Raw genomic sequence first — 12,007 nt, 5'->3', positions numbered from 1 at the left:
TCTGTGAATGTACTAAAACCACTGAATTGTCCACTTTAGACGGGTGAATTGTATGGTATGTGAATTATATCTTAATAAAGCTTTTATTTTAAAAATCCTTATTGTGTACAGTCAGTGGAAAATAGAATGCTGGAATAAGAGTGAAAAGTTACATTAAAAAAAGTTAATTCCTACCTGGCGATAAACCATAACCTTTTTTTTTTCCCCTACCAGACAAAAAGATTTGCAATTTATCAGTCTTCTACAAGTTAATCTCTTACTTTATAGAATCTGTGCTCTAATCAATAGTAAATAATATGTCAAAGTTACCTTCCTTTGAAAGACCCACAGGTACGGTTATTAGCCAATCATCTAAAATGTCTTTGAAAGGGCCTTTTTACCTTTTGTCCTATTTACAAGTTTTGAATATTTTTTCTTAACACATTGGTTGCATAAATATATCGCTTGAATATTTATAATAATAGTAGAAACTGCTTATAAGGTGCTTACTAAATACATTAACACATTTAACCCTCCCAATAATCCTATGGGTATTTTATCTTTGAGGACACAAGGCACAGAGAGGTTGAGGAATTGCCCAGGGTCACACAGCTCACAAATGGCAGAGATCAAGATCGAGATACAGCTATACAATTTTGGAGGCCAGGCTCTTAACACGAAACCATACTGCCTCACTGGAAACTCCCTGGAAAGAAACCCAGCAGTTTTCTCTGGGAAAGATGACTGAGCAGTTGAACAATAAGGGTGGGAGAAAGACTTTTCAAAATGAGTATCTTTTTGACCTTTTGACATTTTTAACAAACTTTCCTTTTTAGAACAGTTTTAGATTTACAGAGAAATTGTGAAGATAGTACAGAGTTCTCGTATACCTCACACCAGTTTCCCCTGTTATTAACGTCTTAAATGTTAGTAGAGCACATCTGTTACAATTAATGAACTGAGACTGATACATTAACATTGACGAAAGTCCATACTTTATTCCGACTTCCTTAATTTTACCTTTTCTCTTCCAGGATCCCATCCAGGATACCACATTACATCTCGTAGTTATGCTCCTTAGGCTGCTCCGGGCTGTGACAGTTTCTCAGACTTCCCTTGTTTTTGATGATCTTGTACTTTAAATAATCCTGGTCAGGTATTTTGTAGAATGTCTCTCAGGTGGGATGTGTTGGATGTTCTCCTCATGGTTAGACTGGGATATGGTATAGGGAGGGAGACCACTGAGGACAGTGCCATGTCCATCATGTCATGTAAAGGGTACATAATAAGAACATGACTCATCACTGCTGCTGTCCACCTCAATCACCTGGTTGAGCTAGTGTGTGTCAGTCTTCTCCAGTGTAAAGCTACTCTTTTACCCCTTTTTTTGGAAGGAAGTCACCATATGAAGCCCACACTCAAAGAATTAGGAAATTATACACCATCTCTTTGTAGGTGGAGTAACTATATAAATTATTTGGAATTCTTCTGCACGAGAGTTTTCACTTTTTTTTAATGCAATTTTATTGAGATATATTCACACAACATATAATCCATCCGAAGTATACAATCAATGACTCACAGTGTCATCATATAGTTGTGTATTAATCACTACAATCAGTTTTGGAACATTTTCATTACTCCCCCCCAAAATAATAAAAATAAAAAAGAACACCCCAAGCATCCTATACCCCTTATCCTCCCCCCCCCCTTATTATTTATATATATTTTTGTCTTTATTTCATTACTCATCTGCCCATACACTGGATCCGGGGAGTATCAGTCACAAGGTTTTCACAATCACACAGTCACACAATAAAAGCTATATAGATATGTATACATATCAAGAATCAAGACTATTACATTACAATTCAACAGTTTCATATTTTTCCTTTTAGCTATTCTAATACACTAGAAACTAAAAAGGAAAATCTATATAATGCATAAGAATAACCTCCAGAATGACCTCTCAACTCTATTTGAAATCTCTTAGCCAGTAAAACTTTATTTTGCTACATTTCTTTTCCCTCTTTTGGTCAAGAAGGGTTTCTCAATCCCATGATGCCAGGACCAGGCTCATCCCTGGGAGTCATGTCCTGCATTTCCAGGGAGATTTACACCCCTGAGAGTCATGCCCCACGTAGAGGGGAGAGCAGTGAGTTAATCTGCAGAGTTGCCTTAGAGATACAGGCCACATCTGAGCAACAAAAGAGGTTTTCTGGAGGTGACTCTTAAGTGTAGTTATAAGTAGGCTTAGCTTCACCATTAGAGCCCTCCAGATTAAGGGCTCGTCTTGTTAAACTGGGAGTCCCTATTGCTTAAGAGAATAGCAGGAATTGCCCAGGTAGGGAAGTTTGATAGCTCCACATTTTCCCCCAGTCCCTCAAAGGGACTTTGCAAATACTTAATTTTCTGCCCAAAATACTCTGGGATGTATTGGGGTATTACATTAGCCTGTATAGAATAACAAGATCTCTTTCCCTATTCTAGGTTCCATGTAATTATGACGTTTAAATAAACTGACCAGACAGGTTAAATTAAATAGTGTGCTACAGAAAATATAAATTTTGTACCAAATAAATCTCTTTTCCTTTGGTCTCACACAGAAGTTGGAGTTTTAAAATACAGTCAATATCATCCTTCACCCTGTATTCTAATTTATTTTAGTCCTAACCAAGTCCGTTCCATTCGTATCTCTAATTGTAGTCTGAGCTCTTCTTCTTCTTTAGCAGTTGCTGTATGGGGTAATACTAACAGAGCTGCTAAACTCTAACTCTGAGTCTTAGGTGTCACACAGATACCCAAATTTCTAGGGAACTAGCAGGATATACACAAAGAGCATAGCATCTCAGAATTTAGAAATAAGTTGAAACTCAGGAATAGATGTGACTGCTGTAAGAGCTTACAATCTAGGAACCTTTACAATGAGTCTAATTGAACATTCTGTACTCCTTAATCATTGATTGCCCCATCTCTGCCCCTGTTCTATCCCCGGATAACCTATGCTCTTGAATTCAAATCTCAGCATTTGCTCATTATAGCTAGTTTATATTAGTGAGGACTTACAATATCTGTCCTTTCGTTTTTGGCTTATTTTACTCAACATAATGTCCTCAAGATTCATTCACCTAGTTGCATGCCTCATGAGAGTTTTCACTTTTTAATCAGGCATTATCTAATTAAAAAAAAAAGAAAAAAGTAAATCTGCTCTTTGAATAGGAGGAAACACACACACACACACACACAAGCCAAGGTGTAAATGACAGCGTTAAATAGCGTGTAATTTCTCCCAGCAGGCTCTGGAGGCACCTGTGCTAGAGTGGAATGGGTTCAAGGCTACCTTTGCCATTTTCTACCTGTGTGATCCTAAATAAGGCACCAAGTTTCTCTTGCCTCTGTTTTCTTAAATGGGGGAAACAGAGTTGTTGAGAGGATCCACTAGATAATGAAGGTAAAAGGGCTCATTATAAAGTTATAAGTAGGCTTAGCTTCACCATTAGAGCTTCACTTTACCTTGGTGTAAAGCGCCACCAAGAAGAGAGGTGTTACAGAGTTTGAATGGTTTCAGGGCCTTAGGGCTGGAGCTAGGGTTCTTTCCTCCCCACCCGCTACTGAAATCAAAGCACATGAAACCAGCTCTGGCCTTGAGCATCACAGACTGGGAAAGAAACTACATCTACAGACTTAGTGCAGCACGGGGGTTCCAGGCTCAGCCTGGGAGTTAGCCTATGACATTGGGCAGGTTAATTAATCTCTCTGAGCCTCAAAGCTCTCATGTGTAGAACAGGTAATAGCACGTTCACCATAGAGTTGGGAATTAAATGAGATAATGCAACACTGAGCACTTTGCCTGGGCTTGTCAATATCATTACTACCTTATTTGATCTTCCTAACATTCCTATTTTACAGGTAAGGACTCTGAGGCTATGAAGGTTCAGTGACTTGCCCAAGGTCACCAGCTGGTAAGTGGCAAAGCCCAAGCCTGAGACTACAAAGCCTGTGTTCTTTCCACTGCAGCCCACAGCTGGGGTGACCCCCCCAATCTCTGAGCCTCTTCCTCCCACCTCCAACCTATTTAAGTGCTACAAAGCCCGGGAATAACCGCGGCATCTTCAGGGCCAGAGAACTAAGCCTCTGAGGTTCTTTCTACCCCCACTTCCCAGCAGGGGGAGCCGCTCTGCCTTGGAGGAGACCCACCCGCCATCCAGGGCCTTCACTACAGCAACTCCTCCTCCCTGGCCAAGCCATTCCTCTCTAATCCTCCAACAGCCCTCCTCCTCCTGAAAGCCCTTCCGGCTGGTTTGCGGGGGAGGGAAGCCTCCCCGGGGCCTGCTCCTCTGCTTGGGCCTCTCCACCCACATCCCAGCTCCACCTCACCCCAACCCCCACGTTCCGTCCTGAATTTCCCGAGGCTTCCAAACCCAAGTCCCTGTCAGCAGAGGCAGAGAAACCCACGCCAGGACACCTGGCTGTGCGGCGGCAGGTCCCAACAGAGTCCGGCGTTTTGGAGCCTGAATCCTGGCCCGGCCCATCACATATCTATGGGACCAGGGACCCCTCCCAGCTCCAGGCTCCTCATGTGTGACATCGGGTGATACCACCAGATTGCCCCCTCCCAGGTATGTTGGGAAGCCAAAACACGGAGACAGTAGGTGGGGTGCTGAGTGTGTGCCGGGTGGACAACAGCCTTTGTTATGGTGCTTGATGGCAGTGGCCAAGGAAATGGTCAAGGGTGCAGCTTTATGGAGGAGGCCAGCAGATGTGTCCTTGGGACCCAGTGGCCTCCCCTGTGATTCCAGGATGCTATTCTGGTGGCCCCTGAGATGAAAACATGCTCCTACCCCAGACAGCCTATTCAGACCAGCTCCTGCACAGCTTTGCAACCCCACCCCAGGCATGCTCCCAGCCCACTCCCCAACACCACGGCACTGACGGCAGCACTGATGGCACCAACCTGTTCCCACTGTGTGTGTGTCCACTCCCCACTGGCGGATTGGTGTCTCCTATAGATGGGTCTGCATGGTTGGCTGTCCTGACACACACTGGGATGGCATCCATGCTCCTTAAATCACCAGAAGAGACTCCCGGGGAGCGCTTTCCTCACTCCTGTGTGGGCAGGGACTGTGTCTGCAGCTCTAGCCCCTGGCTCAGTACCTGGATTAATAAATGTGTATTGAAAAGAACTGATTTTAGCCTCCACCAAGGCCTGGGATGCTGAGAAGGACCTTTATCACCTCCCTCCCACTCTCAGGAGCTACATTGGTCTCAGGAGTGGCAGAGCCCCTGGTTATTCTAAGCCACGCCCCAGGAAACCCCTGTGGGGTCAAGAGGAAACAAGGGAGAGAAGAGGGACATCTGCACAGGATCCCCCCTCTCCAGCAGGCAAACTTTCCAAAAAGTTGAATGTATCCGTGCATCTTCCGCTGCACCAAGCACCAGGCCAGCTGTGCCCCTGCTCCTTACACCCCCCACCAGCTCCCCAGAACCTCTCCTCCTGGCTTCTCCTCTCAGCTCTCAGCTGGCACCACTGATAACCCCCTCTGGCCAGGGTTCACGCAGAGGTTTAGACCTGCTCACTGCTCTCTCTTCCCTCAGAGGGATCATGGCTTTTCACATTTAAGGAAGATACCCTGTCTGAAGGGATGACTTGAGAGCAGGACTTGGCCCCCCTCAACTGCTTCCCACTCCTGTGGGGGGGCTGCTCCAGATGGTTCGATACACTCTGAGACCGCGACCACACAGTCACATGTGGACCATGTCATCCAGGGTCCCAGAGGGACCTGCAGCCTCCCAGACACTGACATGCACACAGGCCCACTGGCCTACAAACTTCCAGTCACACGCAGAGAGCCACACACCCTGCCACACAGGTACACAAAGGGACAGACTCACTGACAAAGGAAAAGATAGGGACAGGGTCCCTCCCACACCCCTTTGCCCCCCAACACTTTGCATCCATCCCCCTGGCCCCCCAGCTCTTGCTTTGTGGCTATTTATTGAAGACCAGCCTTGGATACCCCCCTGACCCTGCTTCCTACATCCGTGCCAGGGATCTGCCTTGGGGGAACCAAGGACAGAGGCCTGCGGATAAGGCGGGTGCTGGAGACAAGAGCTGGCCTGAGAGCCATCAATACCAGGCCCTCTGGTGTTGGGAAGGGCAGAGCCTGGGCACGGATGCTGGGGGGGTGGGGGCGGCGGGAAAGGGGCAGGACTTATGGCATTTCCCCTTCAGCTGGAAACAAAGGCAGATTCCTGTGTCCAGTGCAGCAATCCGGTCCCACCCACCCCAGTGGCTGGAGCCGAAGGAAATCCCGCTGGCCTCTGGCCTCTCCCAGCCACTCGGCCCCCTCTTTCGAACAGTCTCTCTCCCAGCCTGGGCCACTACCCACTCTCAGATCCTGGGGACCCCCTTCTTGTGCAAACACCAAGCCCTTCCATTGGAGACGGTCACCTCAACCCCTCAGACTCTCCCAGGCCACTGAAGACACCAGGCCCCTACCTCCCCCACGACGCTGCCTTCCCTCAGCCGAGCAAACTCAGGCCCTGCTTTTCTTTAGAGTGGGCAAGGATCTTTTTTAAAAAAACAAACATTTTTTATTGTGAAATATAACATATAGACAGAAAAGTGATACATTTCAAAATACAGTTTAACAGGTAGTATATAGAGCAAATTTCAAAGTGTAGTATGGGTTACAGTCCCACAATTTCAGGTATTTCCTTCTGGCTGTTCTAATACACTAGAAACTAAAAAGAAATATTTATGTAATGAGTCAGTAGTCATAATCATTTGTTAAACCCTAACTTCTCTGTTACGACTCCTTCCTCTCATTTGATCATTTTCTCAGTCTTCAGGGACATGTGGGCAATGGCCATTCAAACTTCTTCATGTTGAAAAGGAGTGTCGACATTATGGGGTCGGGGATGCAACTGGTTGATGTTCTGGGAGAGACTGGCAACTCTAAGTTTCAGGGCTTATCTGACATAGGGACAATCAGGAGGTTTTAAGTTTCTGGAAAATAAACTTAGTAAGTAAAACTTTTACAGAGTCTTGAGTAGAGCCCTGGGCTTTCTTTAGGGTTTTCGGGAATACTGTTGGTTGGGCCTTGACGTGCCGTGGGAATTGCATTATCTGGCTGAAGCTTGCACAAGAGTAACCTCTAGAAGAATGACCTCTTGACTCTATTTGAAATCTCTGTCACTGAAACCTTATTTTGTTACATTTCTTTTCCCCCTTTTGGTCAAGAGAGTATTTCAATCCCATGATGTCAAGGCCAGGCTCATCCATGAAAGTCATGTCCCATGTAGAGGGGAGGGTAATGAGTTTATTTGCAGAGTCTGGCTTAGAGAGAGAGGTCACATCTGAGCAAGGAAAGAGGTTATCTGGGGGTGACTCTTAGGCATGTTCATAATCCCATATCCTTTATCCCACCCCCCCAATTATTTACCCCTTGTACTGGTAGGTATTGCTATTAAACATAGTCCATAGCATGCAATAGGTAATTTTTCCCATATACCAAAGATTGAGCGAAAGTCTTTATGCCTCCAGGAACTTCTGTCCAATGCAACATGCTCAGCAGGGTCCTCAAGGTATCTCTGGCATCAGGAGTGTCCACTGAACATCCCCAGTAACAAGATCGTTCACTACCTCAGTTATTCAACATGGCTGCCTTTATCGCATCAGAATCGCAGCTCTAGGGAAGGGAGGGGGTACAACTTCTTTAATTAGTGAAGATTTAAGAGATACTGTCTAATACTGATAGAACCGGAACTAAAGGTTCACGTGTATTATTTAAAGTTACAAAATAATACTATGATGATTGATAATTCAGAGGGAAAGAGGGGAGGGAGTATCTACCTGACATAAAGCCTGAGGCTTTTGAATAATTCCTGAAACTTTAAAATCTAGAGACAGCAGTGTAAACGTATCATAACTGAAGTAAATGCCAGAGAAACAAATAGTAAAAACCTTGAGAGGGGGCTGCCCCACCAAGAGGGGCAGGGGGTGGTTACCGTAGCTTCTCATTATCAACTTGTCTGCAAAATTTTATTTATTTTACCCAGGGCTTATTTGGGATTTCTATACTTTTCTCAAAATGATTGCCTCATTCTTCAAAGGCCTCTCCAGCAGTCAGACATTAATCTTTATAATAACGACTCAGGTAGCTGTTAGCAGAACGGGCAATATTTATTACTCATCTTTGACCGGGTAAGGAAATAGAGGCCCAGGTCTCATGGCCCAGCCCCAGGGCTCCTGATTCCTGGCTCAGGGCTCTTACTCCTGCCCCACAGCTTTGCCTCCCTCCTCGAAACAGCCGGTAAAGGGCTTCCACGCATATTTTGCTGTAAGTCTGAGAATGTGTTTAGAGAAGGAAATATCAACCCCTTCGTACTGGTATGGAAATCAAGGCTCCCAAACAGGTTTTGGGACTCCAAGCTTGGGCTCTTTCCACTAGCTTTCCTCTACCTCCAGGGGCAAGGCTGGGGTTTGGTGGATAAGAGGGAGAGGATCTGGGAAGCAGGTAGAGAGGCGCAAACCAGAGGTTGCTGGAGGAGGCAGTGGTGGTGGAGCAGCTTCTCAACAGAGCATGGCCTCCAGGCTAGCCCACCCCTGCAGCATCACATGGGCACCGTCTGATCACAAGACTCTCCTGCCCCGACGTGTCATTCCTTCCTCAAGAGGTTCCATCCCGATATGAGTCATCCTGAAGGATTGGTGGCGGCCAAGGGGTAGACAAACCCATCCAGGAGAGATCCCAGAGGAGCTGGAGAGGAAGAGGAGGATGACTTGGCGGCTCAACGTCTGGGAATCTAGCCTGTCTACCAGTCTCTTCCTGGGCAGAGCCCTGGGCCCCCACCCTCACCCCCTCGCTGTCCTCAAACCTTGGCACCAGCCAAACTGCCTTTATTGCTTGAGCTGTAGTGGCAGAGCCTGGGACCAGGTGGTTTCCCGAGGTTGGAAAAGTACGTTCAGTATTACCTGGTCTAAACCCCTCAGGGTACAGAGGAGGAAACTGAGGCCCAGAGAGGTGATCCAGGCCTGGAACCCAGGCCCCATGACTCCTGGCTTACCACTTTTTTCACCAGCCCATGATGTCTGAGCTGGATAAGACCTAGAAAGTCATTTCCTCTCCCCCTTCAGGCAAAACTCCGATTTCATCCAGTCCCCAAAAGTGAGAATCTCTCTTATATGATGAATATATGAATAAATGTCATTTATAGGTACCTGCCCCACCTCTCCCTGGAAGGAGACCCACAGTCCTTCCCTTGGGGTACCCGATCTACTGTTTCATGCTGTGTCGTGCCCCTCTTCTGTGGATGTCTGATCTAAATCTCCCACCCTGAAATTTAAGTGGAGCAAAGCCCAGCTCACCCCCTGCTAACTTTTTCTACCTCGATTTTTTTTTTTTCCTACTCATCTTTGGGCAGAACCAGCTATATAATTTGTGGGTCCCAGCACGCTAGGCCCTTTGTTCAAAAATGGTTAATAATACGGTTAAGAATTTCAGGGTGGCAACAGCGCAGCATCAACCTGCTCAGGTCACACGCCCTTGAAGCTGGCCCTGCCCTGGCGTCAAGACGGATACTCAATACTCCTAGCTGGTTCTGAAAGGTCAAGGTCTCCATTCCCCTGTCTTCCTGCTGCACCCCACGTCATCTGCCTCCCATAGATGAAAACCTCCACAAGGGTTCAGCCCACACGCCCATCCCAAGATCCCCAGGCCTCTGTTTCACGCACTGCTGGGAAATCCTTCTGAATATCTAAATCTAAATCTTGGTCCTGTGGGTCTGTTTCCTCTTGTTCTGTCCTTGCTGAATATGGGGAACAGCTGGTCCCTCTGAGTAATTAATTCTTGTAGATTTAGACTTGGACACAGACTGTAATTCCTTTTCCCTTTCCTCACTGGGCTGAGTCTCCAGCGCTTTCTCCAACTCTGTGTCCCTCCTGCCGTGCCTCCCCCACTCTGTGTGCTTTGGAAGGCGTGGGGTTACAGATAAGCCCCAAAGAGCACCAGCCAAGGTCTGGAGGGCTCAGTGCTCTGGGGACGTGGAGGAGACTCCAGAATTATTAACTGCCGCCACCAGGCCCTCTCTTCCTCCTGCCAAGCCTTATCTACTTTTCTCTGCTTTACAAACTCTTCCCAGATAAACAGTCCCCCATCCCAGCTGCCTCTCCTGGATGACTCTCAGCTCTTGTCCATCTCCATGTCTCTGTCCTCTCTGTGTTTCAGCTTAAATGCTTCCCTTGGGGAGGCCCCCATTCCCCTTCCCAGGGCAGAGATCCATGGGCTGGGGGAGGAAGAGGTTTATCAGAAGCCATGGCAGGGCAGGGGGGAGAGGGGGTGTGAAAGATGGACACGCGGCCAGACTCCCAGTTATCCAACTAATAGAGAGCCCAAGTGGCCGCTATAATCGGCAGAGCAGATATCGTAATCCCATACTACTTCCTATTGGCTGCAGGACACAGCTCTGTCCTGACACTGAAATTTGGGTGTGCCGGGGTTCTGGGAATTCACAAGGCACACAACAAGTTGTGAAGCAGCTGCAGGGTGGGGGTGAGGTGGGGGGTTTTGGCAGAGGAAGTGAGGTCAGTCAACAACTGATGCCTAGTCTGAGCCTTTAGCCCTTGTCTCCCCAGCTTCTAATCCTGTCCCAGGATGGGGGTTCCCATCTTCGAATCCCCATCTGTGAACAATTCACCTTGGAGGTCTGTTCCTGCTTCCAATACCCAAGGCTTCTCACTTGGCTCTTGGGCCAGCCCCTTTTCAGGCATTAATTAAATACTTTTATTGAGAGTCTGCCCTGTGTCAGCACAGCCAGCCAGAGTTTTTGCTATGAAGTGCGATAAGCATCGTTTCCCTCCATTCTCACAACAACCGGTGAGACTGGCACTGTTTGGCATGCCCATCTAGCAGAGGGAGGACTGAGGCATGGAGAGGTGTCACTTGTCTAAGGTTGTGCAAGGATCCCTAGGTGGGGAATCTGACTTCAGAGTCTTTGTGGATAACGAGGACACTGGGAAAAAAACCCAAGTGCTGCCTTCAGGGTGCTCACAGTGGTTGAAAAGAAGCAGGACAACCACCCTGGGGCCCTGGGAGCCTCTGCAGGGACATCAGGAGGGAGAGTTTCTCTCTCCCAGGGGAAGGAGCCATTCTGCCCCCCTCCCAGAGCCTGGCTTGGCAGTGTCCCTAGGGAGGCTCTGGAGCCTGGCTTGGCAGTGTCCCTAGCGAGGCTTCAGTCCCCACCTCTAAAGCTCCATTTGGAGGGGTGGAGACCTGCCTCCCACGGGACGGCCGAGGCACTATGGGCCCCCTCCATTCCGGGAGCCCATGGTGGGGAGGGACATCCTTGTCCTGAGCTGTGGCCCCGAGGGCTCAGACGTTCCGCAGCTCGGCTCTGCTGAGCAGAGAGGCTGCTGAAGGAAGGGGTGAAGAGGCCCCGAGGGAGGCCAGGAGGCTGAAGGATTTGGACCGAATGGGGAGTCCTCGAGGGCGGGGTCAAAATTCATCGGGACCCTGTCCGCCCCAAACTCTGCCCGCGCCACCCTGGGCCTCCTAGGCAGACTTCCCACGCCCTCTCCTCCGCGTGTCCTTTCCCCCGTGCCCCCCTTTTCGACGCCCGGGTTCCAGGCCCCCACCCCAGGGGCTCCGAGCGGGAAGGGCGCCCCCTAATCCCTACCTCGGTTGCCAGACGGCGTGTCCCGTCTCGGCTCTGGCCCCACGGTTCTGGCCCGGGATCCCACGGGACCCCCGCGGCGGGACTCCAAGGCCCGCCCCCTCGGGGAGGCGGATGTGGGAGGCACGCGAAGGGGGTGCGGGCCGGTGATCCCAAACTGGGTGGGGGCGGCTGGCGGGGGTGGGGGGAGTGGCTGCCTCCGGGTCTTGGGAACCGCGTGGGGGAGGGTCCCGGCCCTGCAGCCCCAGCGAGGGGCGAGCGGGCGGCCCTTCAGCAAGCTGGGCAATAGGAAACGGTTTATTAGGAGGGAGTGGTGGAGCCGGGCCAGGCAGGAAGACGCTGGACTAAGAAACAT

General features: G+C 48.8%; 1 long non-coding RNA gene across 1 annotated transcript; it reads right to left on the bottom strand.

The window, feature by feature from the left end:
• Nucleotides 1-6,698: 6,698 nt before the first annotated feature.
• LOC119541762 lies at nucleotides 6,699-11,805 on the bottom strand. Its single transcript, XR_005218343.1, has 3 exons — nucleotides 11,656-11,805; nucleotides 7,494-8,741; nucleotides 6,699-6,723 (listed from the first exon to the last, which is right to left on the bottom strand). It is a non-coding gene; the product is annotated as an uncharacterized LOC119541762 (long non-coding RNA).
• Between the last annotated feature and the right edge of the window lie 202 nt (nucleotides 11,806-12,007).

The sequence above is a fragment of the Choloepus didactylus genome, chromosome 8 (genome assembly GCF_015220235.1).
Source record: "Choloepus didactylus isolate mChoDid1 chromosome 8, mChoDid1.pri, whole genome shotgun sequence".
Lineage (NCBI taxonomy): Eukaryota > Metazoa > Chordata > Mammalia > Pilosa > Megalonychidae > Choloepus > Choloepus didactylus.
The sequence above is the reverse complement of the archived record's forward strand: the minus strand, read 5'-3'. Positions and strand labels throughout refer to the sequence as shown.